This window comes from Pipistrellus hanaki (genome assembly GCF_964339955.1).
Source record: "Pipistrellus hanaki genome assembly, chromosome: 5".
NCBI classification, from domain to species: domain Eukaryota; kingdom Metazoa; phylum Chordata; class Mammalia; order Chiroptera; family Vespertilionidae; genus Pipistrellus; species Pipistrellus hanaki.
Window position 1 is genome coordinate 85,303,154 of NC_140507.1, and position 18,846 is coordinate 85,321,999.

The 18,846-nt window shown below is 50.5% G+C and overlaps 1 protein-coding gene and 1 long non-coding RNA gene across 3 annotated transcripts in view; both read right to left on the minus strand.

Moving 5' to 3' along the window:
- LOXL2 (lysyl oxidase like 2) overlaps nt 1-2,147 on the minus strand; it is a 95,071-nt gene extending 92,924 nt beyond the window's left edge. The window contains exon 1 of one of the 2 annotated variants that reach the window (XM_084884447.1): nt 1,991-2,147. The gene's annotated coding sequence lies outside the window, so the exon portion shown is untranslated. The remainder of the gene's footprint in view (nt 1-1,990) is intronic. The other variant, XM_084884446.1, reaches the window with a different exon arrangement.
- Nucleotides 2,148-7,435: 5,288 nt separating this feature from the next.
- LOC311622949 lies at nt 7,436-17,024 on the minus strand. The gene is made up of 3 exons (XR_014795071.1): nt 16,846-17,024; nt 9,652-9,740; nt 7,436-7,573 (listed from the first exon to the last, which is right to left on the minus strand). It is a non-coding gene; the product is annotated as an uncharacterized lncRNA (long non-coding RNA).
- Nucleotides 17,025-18,846: the final 1,822 nt, after the last annotated feature.

Genomic DNA, 18,846 nt, shown 5'->3' on the forward strand with positions numbered 1-18,846 from the left:
GAGAGGGAAGTGACTTCATCGAATTTTCTATCTGCCCTGCATCAGAATGCCAAGTGCATACGTTGTCCTCAGACCTAAGTTTCATTCAGCTCTGCCACTTAATGGCTAAGGGGCCTTAGACCAGTGGTCAGCAAACTCATTAGTCAACAGAGCCAAATATCAACAGTACAACGATTGAAATTCCTTCTGAGAGCCATATTTTTTAAACTTAAACTATATAGGTAGGTACATTATTATTAACTTAATGAGGGTCCTCCTAAGCTGGCCTTTGCTAAAAACTCAAGGGGCCAAAGAGCCGCATGTGGCTCTAGAGCCGCAGTTTGCTGACCACTGCCTTAGACCAAGTCACTTTTTAACACAAAGTCGCTCTCTCTCTCTCTCTCTCTTTCTCTCTCTCTCTCTCTCTTTCTCTCTCTCTCTCTCTCTCTCACACACACACACACACACACACACACACACACACACACACCACTGAGGCTCAATCCTGAAGTATCCACAGGTACATGGGTGCATCTTGCCATGGGTTTGATGGTCATTCCAGGGACAGATACCAGGGACCAGGAAGGGGACCAGGACAAAGGGATGAAGGATGCAGGAGAGTAAGAGTGATACTTCAGCTAAGGCAGTGGCCAGTAGGTCAGTCATTCATCTCGCCACTGACCAGGCACATGAAGGACACACTACACCATAAACAAACGCAATCACTCCACCAAGAGTGACACGTGGGCTTTGGGATTCTGGACAGACCGGAGGGCTGTGGTGCAGGGGATATGAGTTCGAGTCCGACACTGACTAAGCCAGTGGCCTCAGGCTTCAGCAGTTTTCCTCTTCTGCAGAAAGAAACGACTGGACTCATCTCCTAAGTTCCAAGATTTCAGACGACGAAATTAATTTGGGGCACGTTTCTGACTTTCACGCACATCTCTGCGGTTTCCAGCACGAGTAGTTTAGCAACCCCCCCCCCCCACCAGCCAGGGGCTGCACCCCGTTCCTCCCCCGCCCCACCCCGCTGGTATTTGGTGATGTTTACGGGGGGTGGGGGTGGGGTGAGAGAGAGAAAAGAATCTCAATCACGCTCGATTCTTCCCATCATTTCTATCCGGGCGCTGATATACAGCGACTATACAGCGACGCCCCAGGCGGGCAGCTACACCCAGAGCTCCCAGATTTTGGGGGTTTGGAGGCGGAGCGCAGTGGCCAAAGGGCTTGCGTAAAAGTTGCAGTCACCGAGGACCACAGGAGTATCTCGAAGGACAGGGATTAGCTCTACCCCGGGGCGATCCTGCTCACACGACCCGTGGGTTCGTTTGTGCCGGTTCTTTCCCGCTCCAGGGTCTCTCTGTCCAAATGGCGGGAGAGGCTCAGTACCAGGGGCGCGAACCGCGCCTCCCTTCCCACAGGACTCAGGACGCTCGGGCGCTCAGATGATCCCAACTGGAAGGCTGAAGAGAACCCCAAATCCAGGCAGTGGGCGCTGGAGCTCCCAGGCTCAGGCCCAGGGGCCCCCACCCCCACCCCCACCCGCTCAGCCCTGTGCGCTCCGCATTCCCAAAGCCCCAGCTCAGCGCGCCCCCATCCCCTGCGCCTCCAGGTCCCACAAGCCAGAACTCCAGGCACCAACGAACCCTGTCCTGGTGTCCCTGGTCCCACGCCGCACCCTCCTAGGCACCGATCGCACCCTGAGCTCCGGTGGGCTCTGCCCTGCCTGGCTGTAGGCGCCCCAGGCGAGCTGGGAGCCCAGCGCCCGGCTTCCCCGGGCGCGCCAGCTGCTGCGCCGGCCCGGCTCCAGCGAGTGGGGCTGGGCGGGTCCGTCCCAGCCGAGAGGGGAACCCGTCAGCCAGCACGTCCCGCACCTCTCTGATCGAGAAGCCTTCACGGTGGGCGCCGCCGCCCCGGGCCCCGCGCGGAGTGGAGTCTGGAGATCTCGCGTGGGCGCTCCCCCTCCCTCGAGCCCCTGCGCTCCCCGGGGGTTTGCAGGGAGCTCGCTTACTTGGTAGGAGGGGGGGTCCGCCCTGGCTTGGTTGGGGCCACGATTCCCTCCGTGACCCCCGTCTGCACCCGCGCGCGCCGCCGCCGCCGCCGAGCCCCTTTCCCGGCCGGAGAGAGCGAGCTCCAAGCTCTGGGAGCCGCGAGCTGGAGCAGCGCCTTCACGCCTTTCCCGGGACTTTTAAGGGGCCTGGAGCTGCAAACCCCTCCCCGGACCCACCCCTTCCCAAGGGCGGCCCCGCGCCGGCCCGTCCCGCTGCTTTTGTTGTAACTGGAGAGCCGGCACCCCGGGCCGGAGGGGGCCGTGCGCCGGGCGCAGCCGCCCCGGGCCCTTCACACCCGGGCTTCGGAAGCCTGGGAGGCTGGGAGGGGGTTTTCCTCCGGAAGATTCCTCCGCTCCCCCCCCCCCCCCCCTCTCCTCGGCGCTCCAGGAATTTAACCCTTGGACGCCCTTCTCTTCCTGCGTGAGAGTCCGAGGCTCCGCCAGCTCCTGGTGCACAGAGCCCAGCGCCGCCGGGCGCGCAGTAGACGCTCAATAAACAAGGACACAGGTTCAGGAACTTGCATCCGTCTCTCCTGCTGTCTCCTCAGCGGGAAAGCAGATCCCAGCGGGCCACAAGCAGCCCCCTTCTTCCAGCAGACCGCCTCTCTGGCCCCCCACAGACCTCTCTCCCCCAGGATCCGCTCTCTCCTTTGGGAATGCAAGGTTTCGGACCCGGTGACCTCTACGATCCGTTCCTCCTCTTTCCTCTCTATCTCCCCTTCCCCTCCCCCCTGCTAGGCAGGGCCAGGATTAACAACCCTGCACTCGGGAGACTGACTTGGACCCAGCTAAGCGGGTGTACATTGTGCAGAGGACATTCCGGCCCGGCTTTGCGCCTCACACTAGGAGCAGAGAGGAGGTGGTGGGTGGGGGTCGAGGGGAGCCCTCTGTGCAGAATCCCAGGGCTTCTTAAACAAGGGCCAAGCTTCAGCAGACCTGAAGCAGATAGCTTTGTGATCGTTGTCTATTTAGACCTCAGTGGGGCCAGGAGAGACCAGTCAGGGAAGGAGCATCCACCCGAATGAGGAGAGGTACAGCGAGCCTGGACGGCGCAGCCAGAGCGGCGGGAGGGCGGGGAGCCTGGCAGGGCGCCCTCCCCGCCTCCAGCACAGGCACTGCCCTGACCCGCAGCGCCCGCAGCGGCCCCTCTGAGCTGGGAGGCGTGCAGCGGCCCCTGGGACAGAGGTTGCTGGCTTTCTGGCTCCAGCTGCTGGGCATGGCTGGTGGCCACTGGTTCAGCCCTTTTCCCACCACCACCACCACCCCGCCCCACCCTAGCGGAGCTCAGGACGCTGGCCACCGCTTCCCCTGGGCTCAAGGAGGCCGGAGAAGAAGAGGGAGAGGGACTGGATTCTGAGACCTCCTCCCCCGCTCCGCCCCAGGGTGTGACTCGGGGCAGGGGGGAACAGTACCGGCTTCTGGCTCCACACCCGCCCACAGTGACCAATGAGGTCCCAGTCGCAGCCCTAGAGGTGGAGGTTGTTTGGGGGAGCAGATAGCTTTAAAGCAAGGCGCCAGGCTGTGAGCCTGGGTGCAGAGGGAACCCAGCGTGGACTCACCACAGACGCTGCCTGTATCCTCCCGGCTCCCTCCTCAGCCCTCCCCTCGCGCCCTCCCTCCCCAGCTCACCTAGGGCACAGGAGGTGACAGGTGGTGATCTCCACCACAGCCTCAGCTCCAGCGTCTCCCCACAGCTTAGATCTGTAAACCCACTGGCATCCCCTCGGCCTTCTGGACATGCCATGGCCACAGCCAGCCTAGCACGCCCCAAACGTGGCGCCCTAACGCACGACCCACCCCAACCACTGTGACCTCGGCCTGACCTCTCAGGCCCCTCCTCCGTACCCTGGTCTAGTGGGCAGTGGAAGTAGGAGGGAGCCAGTGTGATTGATTATAAAAGTTTAGTCGAAACCGGTTTGGCTCAGTGGATGGAGCACCGGCCTGCGGACTGAGGGTTCTACTCTGGGTCGGGGCATGTGCCTTGGTTGTAGGCACATCCCCAGTGGGGGGTGTGTGGGAGGCAGCTGATCGGTGTTTCTCTCTCATCGATGTTTCTACCTCTCTATCTCTCTCCCTTCCTCTCTGTAAAAAAATCAATAAAATATATATTTTTTTAAAAGTTTCTGTGGTTGGAACTGTTCAATACCTTGTCAGTGGTGGTGGATATAAGAACTTATTTAAAGTGATATAGAACCTAATGCACACACATGTGCATTACAGGCAAAGCTGGGGAAATCCGAGGAAGATCAGTGGATTGCACCCATGTCAATTTTATAATGTCACCACCGGAGAGAAATGGGCAAAGTATACGAGGGTTGCTCTGTATTGTGTCTTAGAACTGCATGTGCATCTACAATTATCTCAATAAAATTTCAACTGAAAAAAAAAAAAAAAAAAAAAAAGGAACCACAGTATCTCCAGGACCCACAGAATGTAGTCGGAACCCTTTAGTTCCTCTGACATCCCCTTCCCAACCTGCTCATCCCCAGCCACATCCTCTCCTCTCCCTAATAGGCCCTCCTGGCTGTTCCCCAAGCCTGCTGTTTCATACCCCAGGGCCTTTGCACATGCCATGCTTTTTCTTGCCTTGTCTGCCCAGCAATGCCTAATTCTTTGAGGCCTTTCTCAGCTGCCAGTCAGTACCTTCCACAGAGTCTACACGTGGCAAATGTTCAATAAAAGCCAGTGGAACTGAGCTCTTTCCTCTCCCCTCACCCACTTCTCTGATCCCTCCACTTCCAGTCCTATCTCTCCTGCTAAAATGTTAACCAAAAAGGCATAAAATGAAAGGGAACTAACCTTGTAAATTATGTTTTGTCTCATTCCGAACAAAGCAAACTCCTGGTGGAACATTCAAAAAATGTGGGAGGGAACCTGGAGCAGCCTGTCACCCCGGTGTCCTTTCACCCACAAACGAACACCTTCAGGATATCTTTCTTTAAAACCAAAGTAGTTTTTGTGCTCAGCGTTTAACATTCTTAACTATTTTATTTTGTATGCAGTTTTCAGTCTGCTTTTTAATGGTGCTAGACTGTTCCAGGGTCTAAAACTGCCGTGGCATCGTTCCCCTGTGGTTAGACATCAAGTTGTTTACAGCTTTTTACCGGCATAAGTTACACCATCACCATTGTCCTTGGGAAAGTAATCGTTATTGAGCAGCTAGTATATGGTTTCTACTAATTGTTACGACCAGAGAGCCATGCCTCAGAGCCACAAAGCTGGTAAGTGGTCAAGCTGGGGCTTGACACCTCCTTCACGTACTTAGTGGCCGCACACTGGAGGCTTCAGGATGTCCATCTGCGCCTTACTGCCCCCATCCCAGAGAAACGAGCTCGGGTAGTTCATTGGTGCGCTGTTGTTGAACCCAAGGCCTGGGAGACCCCATTGCAGAGGGCAGCAGGCCTCTGCTCGAGAGGAGATAAAATCACGACCGCATGTTCACGTCTTTAGGTCCAGCTGTGCCATCCCCCATCGTCCAGGCCCTGTGCTGCTGAGGAGGCAGAACCACACAGTGGATCCAGAGCTGTCAGGGGATCTGGGTTCAAATCCCAACTCCCCCTGGACGAGGGCATGGCCCTGTGAGAGCCAGAGCGAAAGGGAAGCAGCACCCTCCTGCCCTCTACTCTTCACCCCCTTCCCCCCATCTGCCCCCCTCCCCGCTCCGCCCCCTTCAAGGGCCACAGGAATTACTTTCTTAGGACACATTTCAGCATGTGAGACTGTCTGTCCTGTTCTGTCATGACCACTCCAGTGAGTGAGGATACTAAGGAAGTGGTTGGGAACAAGTCCACTTTCTCCTAGGAGGCAGCGCCCCCTCGTGGTCCACGTCTCATACAGCAGTGTGCGTCTGCCGTTTTCAGGGCCAAATTACAAAACCAGCAGGTTTTAGAGAACATACTGTCTGTCCAAGCATCTTGTTCAGACGTGGAACCAGAGACCCGGAAAGCTGCTGGCTGGCCGGCCAGGGCCCCTAGGCAGGTAAGCAGTTCCAGATTCAGATCCAGATCCAGATGCAGGTGTCTAACCCCTGGGAGCATCCCTCGTCTGCTCAGAGCGCACAGCCTCACACCGCACGTATGTGCCCCCAGGAGCAGCGAGGATGGCTTTGCCTCTTCTCCAGGAAGCACATATGAGTGTGTATTTCTAAAGCATCATTTCATTCATGGAACCTATTTTCTAGGATGCGGTCATCCTTTGTTGCCCACTGTGGGAGGAGCTTCTCCCCTCTCTTTCCTTTTCCTCACCCATTCACCCGCTAAAGAATATCTTGGTAGCTTCCAAGTTTTGGCTGTCATGGATAAAGCTGCTATAAATATCTGTGTGCAGGTCTTTGTGTGAACATAAATTTTCAACCCATTTGGCTAAATACCAGATTGTGTGATTGTTGGGTTATGTAGTGAGCGTATGTTCAGTTTAAATGGTATATACGCACAGTGGAATATTACACAGCCTTAAAAAGGAAAGGAAATGCTGAACAATGCTACAACATGGATGAAACAAGGCTACTATGCTGAAATAAGCTAGCCACAAGAAGACGAACACTATATGATTCACTTAATCAAATTCATAGAGACAAAATAGAATGGAAGTTGTCAGGGGCTAGCAGATGGGGGCGAGGGTGTTATTGTTTAATGAGAACAGAGCTTCAGTTTTACAAGATGAAGGAGCTGGAGTAATGAGATTATTGCACAATGTCATAAATATATCTAATGACACTGAACTGTAAAATCGTTAAGAGGGGCTGAAACCGGTTTGGCTCAATGGATAGAGCGTTGGCCTGCGGACTGAAAGCTCCTAGGTTCCATTCTGGTCAAGGGCACATCCCCAGTAGGGGGTGTGCAAGAGGCAGCTGATCGATGATTCTCTCTCATCGATGTTTCTAACTCTCTATTCCTCTCCCTTCCTCTCTGTAAAAAATCAATAAAATATATTTTAAAAAATAGTTAAGAGGGTACATTTTATGTTATATGTATTTTACCACAATAAAAACAATTAGCGCACCGAATGGTATAATTCGGTGGTTATCGCATCAGCTGGTGCACTGAAGGGTCTCCAGTTTGATTCCTGGTCAAGGGCATGTACTTGGGCTGCAGGCTCAAACCCCACCCCAGTCAGGACATGTGTGGGAGGCAACCAATCAATGTCTCTCTCTCTCTCTCTCTCTCTCTCTCTATATATATATATATATATATATATATATATATATATATATATATATAATCAATGGAAAAAAATATCCTCAGGTGAGGATTAACAAAACAATGAGAAAAAAGTCACATAATGCAGTTTTGGGATTCAAGAAGAGTTAGTTTATTAAGAATCTGCCAAGCTATCTTCCAAAGTGGCTGTAGCGTTCTGCCTTCCCACCAGCAATGAAGGGGAGCCCCGTTGTCCGCATCCTCGCCAGCACTTGGTGTTGTCAGGGTTCTAGGCTTTGCCATTCCAATAGGTATATATTCCGTGTCACTGCTGTTTTAATGTGCTTTCCCCGGATCATGCATGATGTGGAGCATCTTTTCATGTTCTTGCTTGTCACCTGCTTACCTTTTATTAAAAAAACTATATTTTATTGATTTTTTACAGAGAGTTAGAAACATCGATGAGAGAAAAACATTGATCAGCTGCCTCCTGTACACCCCCTACTGGGGATGTGCCCACAACCAAGGTACATGCCCTTGATGAGAATCGAACCTGGTATCCTTCAGTCCACAGGCCGATGCTCTATCCACTGAGCCAATCTGAGGGCTGCTTATCTTTTTTGGTGAGGTATCTCTTCAGATATTTTCTGCATTTTACAAATGTTTTACATTAATTTTAGAGCGAGAGAGAGAGAGGGAGGTTGTTTGTTTTCTTATTGTTGAGTTTTGAGGGTTATTATTATTATTATTATTATTTGTATATTTTGGACACAGTCCTTTACAAAGATTTTCTCCCAGTGTGTGGCTTGTCTTCTTATTTTCTGAACAATTTTCACGAAGCACCGTCCTAAAGTATCATACCTTTGTGTGTGTGTGCGTGTATGTGGTGTGTGTGTATGTGTGTGTGTGTGTGTGTGTGTGTGTGTGTGTGTACTAGGAACAAATAAAACTTAATGCAGTGCCCAAAGGGTTTACATTGCGATTTGGGGGAGAAGATAACATAGAAATTAAATAGCAATACAAAGCCATGTGAGACTCAGTTCAAAATGCCTGGCTACAAGCGGGGAGCAGAGACCTGAGGGATGGGGGGGGGAGTGGAGAAAAGGGACTAGACAGGCAGGAGAGAAGAGCCAGCCTTCCCCACGCTGGGCCTGGAGTGGCCAGAGAAAGACCCAGGCCTGGAACACCAGCTCATCCTTGCCCAGGGCGGCGCCTGGGACACCTGGGAACAGGTGGGTCACGCTGGCATAGAACGGACCCTGGAAACTTGGCAAAGGCATGAAGCACGGGGCAGGTTCTGAAGGCGAGCTTTGCCCACAGTGTAATTTTCTGCTCCCTCACTTCCCATTTGCCCCTCCACCAGGAAAGCGCCTGCTCAGGAGACTCACTTCACACAGCGATTTAGGGGTGCAGCGGGGAGGAGTAAAAAATAAAAAAAATAATAAAAAAAAAAAACCCCAGCAAAAACGGGTCCAAATCTCATTTCCAGACACCTGGCTTCTGCCAGCTCTGACCACCTTGTCTCAGAGACGCAGCTAAAACAGGGAGGGGCAGGGGTGCGGATAAAAGGAAGCTTTTCTGTAGCGCGATGCGCTGGCACCTGGCAGGCCCTCGCTCCAGGCCTCGGCCCAGCAAAGCCGTGCTGACTCCCAGAAAGCATCTGGGCGGCTGCCCAGGTCACTCAGGGTTGGCTGAGGACACGGCCTGGCTGTTCATTCCAGCCGCTGGCATTTACGAGGCTTCTGAATGCCCGGGCCCAGTTCAGCACCAGAGGGGAGGTGCAAATCTTGCCCTGCTTGCCAGCCCCCCATGGGGGAGCAGGCCCAGGACAAGCCCACAGGGCACCCCCATTATTGTAAATATCTGGAGAAGATAAGAGGTTCAGAGGACGCAAGGTTCAGAAAAAAAACCCCACACCGAAACCAGTTTGGCTCAGTGGATAGAGCATCGACCTGCGGACTGAAAGGTCCCAGATTCGATTCCGGTCAAGGGCATGTACCTTGGTTGCAGGCACATTCCCAGAAGGGGGTGTGCAAGAGGCAGCTGATCGATGATTCTCTATCAGTGTTTCTAACACTCTATCCCTCTCTCTTTCTCTCTGTAAAAAATCAATAAAATATATATTTTTTTTTAAAAAAAAAAAAGAAAAAAGAAAAGAAAAAGGTCCCCAAACCCCCATAGGGCTAGTCACCAAAATGGCAGGACCTGCTGCTAGGACTGAATTGTGTCCCCTTTTAAGATAAGAAACATTCAAACCTGTGAAGAATGTGTGTGAGTTTATTTGAGGCAAACTGTGGACAATTGGAGAATCTCAATGGATTGAGACAACGCTTTAGAGAATGGCAGCCTTCACCTTGCTTTATACATTATAATAAAAAGGAAAGTGGGTTACATGAAATCCACTGGTGATAGATCAGGGAGGTGACGAAAGCAGAGCAGGGAAACCTCTTGCATTGGGTGAAAAGTGAAATGAGAGACACATACTTCTTTTACTTCGGTGGGTGCAGGATACTTAACAGTCAACAGTTCACTCAACGACAATGAGGGGATGTATGGTCTCCGCGGAGCGGGGCCTGGAAAAAGGACACTGACTTTGACATTCCAACAATATGTTATCGTAGATGCCAAAAGACAATAGGCTCAGTGAAGGCAAAGATTAACCTCTGTTGGGAAGATGCCTAGGACACGACTACCCACCAAAAACTTCTTTCAGTTAAAGTTGTAATTTCAGACCATCCTGAGTTTGCAAGGCCGCCATGAGGCTTTCCCGGAGCTTGTCAGGTTAGCATGTGGCCCCTTTTTGTGCACAACCCCTAAATTCTTGTGCAGAAGCCCTAAGCCCCCAGCATGAGGGATCTGGACATGGCCTTTGGGAGGTAGGTGATAAGGGTGAGAGGAGGTCATGAGGGTGGGGCCCTCAGGATGGGATGTGTGGCTTTATAAGAGGAAGAGAGACCAAACCCTTCTCTCTCCTCCCATCACATGTGCACATAGCAACCAGGCTGCCGTCTGCAAGCTGGGAAGCAGGTCCTCACCAGGCACCTTGATCTTGGACCTCCAGCCTCTGGAACTGTGAGAAATAAATGCCTGTTGGTTAAGCCCCCAGTCTGTAGTGTGTGTGTGTGTGTGTGTGTGTGTGTGTGTGTGTGTGTTTTAAATATTTTTTATTGATTATTTACAGAGAAGAAGAGAGAGGGATAGAGAGTTAGAAACATTGATGAGAGAGAATCATCAATCAGCTGCCTCTTGCACCCACTGGGGACGTGCCTGCAACCAAGGCACATGCCCTTGACAGGAATTGAACCCAGGACCCTTCAGTCCGCAGGCTGACACTCTATCCACTGAGCCAAACCGTTTTTGGCAGTCTGTGGTGTTTTTTTTCTCTGTGGTGTTTTGTTTGTGTTAGGGGCGGGAGAGAAAAAATAGAACAGTGGGGGGTTGTTGTAGTTATAAGAAATATTAAGCATGCTCTGTTAGCTGCGATTGTTTTGTTCTGATAAAAGAAAGTGCATTCTGACCTGCTGGGAGTTGTTGCCCCTGGGACCTAGGAGCTTACCTCCAAAGGCCGAGCATTCTCCTTACCTGAGAATGGCCTATGGTCACTGAAAGATTAATAACCTGTTGCCAAAACAATGGAGTCCTGGGGTGCTCATTCTTTGCAGATCCTTAGGCTAATGGTTGGCAAACCACTGCTCGAGAGCCACATGCGGCTCTTTGGCCCCTTGAGTGTGACTCTTCCACAAAATACCACGTGCGGGCACGTATGTACAGTGCGATTGAAACCTCATGGCCCATGCGCAGAAGTCAGTTTTCGGCCTGGGTGAGTCTATTTTGAAGAAGTGTCATTAGAACACTCAAGGGGCCAAAGAGCCACATTTGGCTCAAGAGCCGCAGTTTGCCGACCACTGCCCTAGGCCATGTAGCCTGTAATCTGCAAACATTATATCCATTCATATTCCTTTTGCCATGTAATCTTTGTCCTTCTACCTAATATTAGCCGCTGGCTTATGGGTGTTAGGGGAGAGCAGATTTTTGAGCTGCTGCCCTCCCATACTGCCAGCAGTGTTGGAAAATAAAAACACTCATATTCAGTTCAACCTCTTTCTCTGCGGAGTTGGCTCCAGTAGTGACAGGCACAGCCCTGACCCATCCATTGTCTGGTTTCACTGGGACCCGAGAATGGAAAAATACGGGGTAGCCAGGAATCCACGTTAAGACCAAGAGGGTAGAAGATGTTGAAACCACTGTTCTCCAAGTGCTGTTGATCAAGGTTTGGATGCTATATGTCATTCCTGGGATGATGGCATGCGCAACACCACCGTCTCCCCCCGCACCCCTTCTGCACTGGTGCAGAGATAGTTGCCAAGCAACCTACAGAAGGAGGAACCCTGACATAGAAGATGCTATCCCTGAATGCTTCACAAGCCCACCTTTTTGCTCCCACTTATAAAAGCAGTCAAGCAGAGCTGACCTCCAGCCAGTTCAGAGGACTTCCACCTGTGCTGCCTCCCTTGTGCTCAAGCATAAGGTTAATAGTCTGTCTGCAAATTTCTCTGGAGTGTCCTCTTGATTTTCATCTAGGGGAATCCAAGAACCGCAGTGCTGGAAACAAGTTGACAAAGACAAGCACACAAGTGGCGTTTCCTTCCCAGGCCTCGCAGCCACAGCTTGGTGCTGGCCATGCTGGGACCATGGGTTCTCCTCTCTATCCCACCCTCTGTTGTACGCAGTGGGACAGCACTGAGTGTTAAACCTCTGAGGTCAGACAGGACCTGGGTTTAGCAATCCCAGTTCTTCAGTTCTGGCTAGGAAAGAATTCAGAGCCAAGGCTCAAATGATAAGAGAACATCTATATATAAAAAAGCCTAAGTGGCCATCGCATCTGAAACAACCAAACGAACAACCAAACAGGCTATGTGGGGAGACGAGGCCAGCAGGGGGGTTAGTGAGGGACAATCAAACGACTGAGCGGCAGGCTGAGTGGGGCGACCAGGCTGGCGGGGGGGGGGGGGGGGGGGCAGTTGGGGGCAACCAGGCCACCAGGGGGACAGTATGAGGGGACCAGGCTTGCAGGGGAAGCAGTTAGAAGTGACCAGGCTGGGGGGTGGGGGGTAGGATTGGGGGCAGCGAGGCCAGCAGGGAGGGCAGTTGGGGGTGACCAGGCCAGCAAGGGGTGGGGGCAGTTAGGGGCAACCAGGCAGGCAGGCAGGTGAGCAGTTAGGAGCCATTGGTCCCAAATTGTGAGAGGGATGTCCAACTGCCAGTTTAGGCCCGATTCCCCAGGACCCAGCTTAAACCAGCAGTTGGACATCCCCTGAGGGGTCCCGAATTGGAGAGAGTGCAGGCTGGGCTGAGGGGACACCTCCCCACCAACCCCATGCATGAATTTCGTGCACTGGGCCTCTAGTTTATTTATAAAATCACGGAGGTAGAAGTAATTTGTAGAAGAAATGGGCTTAGGAAACAAGATGTAGATGTAAAGGAAGGGCCCCTGGAGCTTGAAGTGAGGAAGGTAAAGGTGACATGCCTGGGGACAGGGGAGGAGGAGCGGAGAGGAAAAGGCTCAGGTGTGCTGCCATGGGGTCACTTGCCTGGTTTTGCTGCTTTTCTGGGCCTGGAGCTGAAATACAACTGAAGCCTAATGTTCCCCTAGAGAGGAAAGGTCAGGGGGTTCAAAACGCATGACCAGCGATATGCTAGGGGAGGAAAGGTCACCTGGGAGTGAGGTGCTGTGGTAGGCAGGCAGACAGACATGAGCAGAGCAAGGAGGATGGGCCAGGGACAGCAGGTCACCGGGGCGGAAAGCCCCGGGTGCCTAGCAAAGGACAATTAAAGGTTGGGACCTCGACCCCAGGTGCAGCTTGGGAAGGTTACCAAGACCCTTCTGGGTGTCCATGAGATCAAACTGAGATAATAAAACTTATTTTATTATAATAATAAATAATAAAACTAAGATCTTTTTTCCTTTTATGCTCATTCTCTGGAGCTGACAACTTGCCAGGTGCAAGTACAGCCACTTCCTCCAGCTGGGCGGACCGAGTGGAAAGTGAGAGGGCAGGGCGGGGTGGGCTCCTGACTCCACTGTGGGGCAGGGCAGAGTTATCCTCCATTCTTTAATTGAACCCTAACCCTCACCCAACCAATCAGGGTTAGCCGAGGCAGTGACATCACCACCGACTGGAGTAAAACCCCTGGACTGGGCGAAATTCGCTCTCTCTCCCCCCATGCTGCCAGTGTGAGTGGGACAGAGCCCATGCTAGCATGGAAAAGGCTCTTTTGTTTATTGCATCAGACTCGGCTCCCTGGTAGTCCTTGGGGATCACGAAGTCTGGGCGTAACAGAAAGCTCCAGGAATGCCTGGCAACTTGGGTTCCAGTCCCAGTTTTCCTCCTCAGGAAACAAGAGGTTGAATTAGATAACAAAGTCCCCTCCCAGCTGTAAAAGTGGCATCGTCCCACCTCCCTCACAGAGCTGTTGGGAAGGTTAAAGAAACGAAATGTGCATGTACTCTAAAAGGGGGAGGTGCTCCGTTGTTATTAGGTGTGATTATGAAGAGAGGAACAGGAAATCAGTGTAGTTAGAGGCGCATCCCTGGTGACCAGCTTCCTGTGTTGCTAGGAGACCACATTCGGGATGCTGGAGCCAATGCAGCATTTGTCTTTGAACGTAGCCCCTCTCTCCACCAGCTTCTACCTGGAAAATTGGAATAATTTTTTTCTTAAAGGGTCATGGGTGTTCTTGAGCTGAAGAAAAAAAATAATAAATGGTAACAAACAAATAATTTTTAAAAAGCAATTCCTTTGGTTCAACACAAATTCCTTGTGGTTCTGGCCATTCCATCTCATTCTCCTGGGTTTTACTTATTTGGCAGATATCTATCTCAAAAATTTTAAAGTTATGAGCTATATACAAAAAGTGCATAAAATACAAACATGAGCATAATGAATCAATATAAGTCAAACAGCCATAGAATTACCATCCAGCTCAAGAACTAGACTATTACGACCAATCCATAATCTTCTCCACAAACTACAAGTTCTTTCTCAAAACCGCCTCCCTGCTCTGAAGGTTAACACTCCTTATTTTTATTTTTATTTTTTATAGTAATGACTTCGTAATGTCTGGAGAGCTCCAGAGCTGCCTCCCGTATGAGCCCTGACCTAGGATTGAACCCCCTCCACCTAGGCATGTGACCTCACTGGGAATCCAACCCTCAGTCTTTTGCTGCACAGGATGGTGCAAACAACCCATTAAGCCACCTGGCCAGGGCATGTCTGATATTTTCAAAGTATTGAAATACTGGAGCGATCCCATCCAGGCTTCTTGGTCAAACTAGTTATAGATGCACCAATCCAGAAATGTGTGTCTCCAGCCTGCCCTCTCCCATACTCTTCAAACCCCTGTGTCCACTCCATGCTTAACCTCACCCCTGGGTATCTACACCACAACTGTGTTACGTCCCAAACTGTGCTCCTGCTCCTCTCCCCACACCTGTCCTCTGCCACCCTTCCTGCTGTTTGACTCTTGATTGACTCCAAAGCTGTGGGCTCCGCCTTTGCAGGATCTCGGGAGTCAGACCCTCCTCGCCTCCTCTCCTGGCATCTCACTGAGAGGACCGAAAGAGCCTAACTGAGCTCTTTGCATCTACTTCTGCCCCAGCACTCTATTTTCAAGTTCACAGGACAAGTAATACTTTGAAAATATCAGTCATGCCCTGGCCGGGTGGCTCAGTCAGTTGGGGCACCATCCTATACACCAAGAGGTTGCAGGTTCAATTCCTAGTCAGGGCACATACGGGAGGCAGCCAATTGATGTTTCTCTCTCACTTCAATGTTTCTCTCTTGCTCTCTCTCCCTTCCTCTTTCTCTAAAGCCAATGGAAACATATTCTCTGTGAGGATAAAAAAATATATACCAGTCAGATTCTGTCACTCTTCTGATGACCACTGTGGGATGGCATCCCACCACATTGAGAGTACAAGCGAAGTGTAAGGATGGAAAAAAAGGCATTTCCTCTTATTTGATGTGGACTTCCATGATTTATGAGAAGCACCTGGCAATTAAACCCCAAGACTGTGAGCTCCTCTGATTCAAACAGACGCTCTGTTCAAGGCAATTTACTCTGAAGACTACGTTCCTTCATATATACCCCTCCTCCCTGCTGTTTTTACAACTCGGGATTATTAGTAGAAAGTTCCCTTTCCCCCTCCTCTTTAAGCAAGCCTCTTTTAAACTTCATAACTTTTGCTCTAAACATGTTTTACAGGCTTGGGGAAAATACTGATAAGACACCTCCCTAGACATCTGCCTGGTCTATCTCTAAAAAAACAAAACAAAACAAACAAACAAAAAAACAAGCCTGGCTGGTGTGGCTCAGTGAACCAGGAGGTCATGGTTCAATTCCCGGGTGGATCAGGGCACATGCCTGGGTTTTGGGCTCTACCCCTCAGTATGGGGCGTATAGGTGGCAGCTGATCAATGATTCTCTCTCATTGGTGATATTTCTATATCTCTCTCTCCCTCTCCCTTCTTCTCTGAAATAAATAAAAATGTATTTACATTAAAAAAAACAAACAAACTTTTCAAAGACAACCCTCCCGATGTCTGCTCCATGTCAGGCCCCAAGTCCCCTCTCTTCTTTGTCACCTAGCAACAGCTTTAACAGGTGGAGCTACTGTTTATTTCCTGCCCTTGTAAGGATTAGCAATGCACCAGCCCTTTCCCTTCGAGGAAAGTAAAATAAACGTTCTCTCTGCGTCTACCTCTTCTTTTAGTTCTGAATTCTTTCAAGGCTCGTGTCAGCAGCCAAACCCTAACACAAAGTTATTACAACAGCCCACAAACTCCTACATTCTCTGCCCCCAAACCCATTCTCCTCTAACCTCCTCTCCTCTTTGGTTTCTCTGCTTTAGTCCCACTGCCCAAACTGTTGTCCCTCAAATGCCCCGGGGCCTTTGCACAGGTCTTCTCTGCTGGGACTCTTGGCTTGGGTCTCCTTGGGCTTCCTTCCATGCCTCCTTCAAGACTTTGCTCCAATGCCACCATTAACAACTAGGGAATTCCCTTCTCTTCCTTGTTTGTAAGTGGATTTTTAATATTACAAGTATGTTGAATTTTATCCTATGTCTAGGGATGTGATTGTATGGTTTTTCTCCTTTAATCTTGAGTTATTAAATTTTTATAAATACATTTCTTGGCTTTCCCTTTTCCCATGGCCCTTTTCTAGTATTAAGGTGCTTACTAAACGGTCACCTGATGTTGTGGGATAAATTGTGCTCCCCAAAAGATATTAAGTCGAACCCGCAGTGCCTGTGAATGTGACTTCGCCTAAAAACGAAGTCTTTACAGATGTTGTTGACCTAAAATGAGACTGTGCTGGGTTAGGATGGGCCCTGAATCCAATGACTGGCGTCCTTGTAAGGAGAGATTTGAAGACACAAAGGAGATACACAGAGAAGGTGGAGGCAGAAGTTGGAGTGATGCTGCCACAGCCACGGAGGCCAAGGGTTGCCGGCAACAACCAGAAGCTGGAAGAGGCCAGAAGGAGGAAGGAACGTGGTCCTATTTACACCTTGATTTTGGAGTTCTAGCCCCCAGAACTGTGAGAGAATAACTTCCTCTTGCTTTAAATGATCAAGGTTTCGGTAATTTGTCACAGTAGCCACAGAAGTGAATATACCTGCTATTCCAACTTGTTGATTTGAAGTAATTTTTCTCTAGCCTGCTACTCACACCTCACTACCATGGGTTAGGGCCTAACCGTTAGGCCCTCCACGTGGGACAGTGAGGGGTGACGGGTGAGCAATGCCATGCCGGACCCCAACTCTTCGGGTCCTCTGATGAGCAAGCAGTGGGCTCCTGGACAGGCCTGGGCAGCATAGATGCCTCCTCCAGGGGAACTGGCTGGTCAGGCCGTCCCATTTCCTGGCTCCCTCTGAGGAAGGATCTGAGAAAACAAGAAGAAGTTGGGCCGAAACCGGTTTGGCTCAATGGATAGAACGTCAGTTTGGGAACTGAAGGGTCTTAGGTTCGATTCCAGTCAAGGGCATGTACCTTGGTTGTGGGCACATCCCCGGTGGGGGGTGTGCAGAAGGCAGTTGGTGGATGTTTCTCTCACCAATGCTTCTAACTTTCTATCCCTCTCCCTTCCTTTCTGTAAAAAATCAATAAAATATATTTTTAAAAAAGATTAAGTCGGTAGTATGGCTAAGCTGACTTCAAATGGTGTCTATAGAGTCAGGGTGACAAAGCTGGTTCAGGTCAAATGGACTGAAGCCTGGGAAATAGATTGTACTTTTCTTTGGCCTGAGGGCATAAGCTTTTGAACTTCTCAGTGGTGCCTGGAGAGATATAGAAACCCTGCAGGTAATCCCCCAAAGAACTTAGGAGAGAATGCTCACGGATCCAGACAACCCGGCATCCATTATCAGACCACTGGTCATCTAGAGGATGAGCATCTCAGACCGATCCAGAGGCTGATTCTTCTCAAGAATGTACTTTTTACCAGAAGAACTCTTAGCTTTACTTTCTTTTCTGGAACCTTCTACACATTGCATAGTTTTGTTTCGGGTTTGAAAACTATAAGACCCTTGAAGAAATCTTCATCACTGATTTCTAGCCAAAGCCTCATGACTCTGTGCTGCTCTGTGCCCATCACTAACAGGTTGCAGTGATGAGGACTTCAGTTCAGGTTCAGAGAGAGCTCGTGCCTACGCGCAGCCACTAGGTGGTGACATCTCTTTCTGTAGCTGACAGCCTGACCAGGGGAAGCTTCAGACCCCACTCAGGCCCTCCTTGGGGAAACTGTCCAGAGGGAATGACTGAGCTGCACCTGGAACCGTATGTGTGTGTGTATATATATATATATATATATATATATATATATATATATTTTTTAAAGGAGATTTGATACTTGATTGGTGACTGATTAGATGAAAAAAAGAGGGTGATAAGAAAGAAATCATACAGAATGAATTCCAGGTTTCCGGTCTGAGTTGCCAGGTGGTGCAGAGAGCGAAGGTGTGGTGCAGGGAGGGCTCCTATTTGGACATGAGCTTTAGGATCCTATGGGGCATCTAAGTCACATCTAGCAGGAACTCTCAGGAAGGAAATGAAAGCCAGACGCTGGTATCTTGGAGGCAGGGGGTCCTTCCTCAGTATTAGGCCCAGCATAGGCCTAGTTTCTGGGCAGCATTGGCCCACCAGCTGCTTTTTGTAAAGAAAAAAAGTTTCACTAGAACAAATCCACACCTATCCATTGGCATATTCCTATGAGTCATTTCTCACCATAAAAGCAGAGCGAAGTAAGTTCCAGACAAATGTCAGACGGTCTGCAAAGCTGACGTGTTTACCACCTGGGCCTTTGGACGAGAATTTCCTGACTCCTGGTCTAGACAGCAGTTCTCAGTGTCCAGTGTCATTGCGAGTGACCTGGAGGCCGTGTAACAGGAAGAGTCTGGTTCAGGTCTGGCCCTGGCTCTGACCTTCAGCGTTCCCACTGGCCCTCAGGGACGCCAATGCTGGGGCCCACAGGCCACGCTGTCCGATAGGAACATACTGTGAGCCCACGGATCATAAAGTTTCCAGTCTCCACACTGAAAAGGGAAAGAGAAACAGGTGACAGGACTCTACTGACAGTGTATTGAACTCCATGGAGCCAAAATATTATCACCTGCACCTG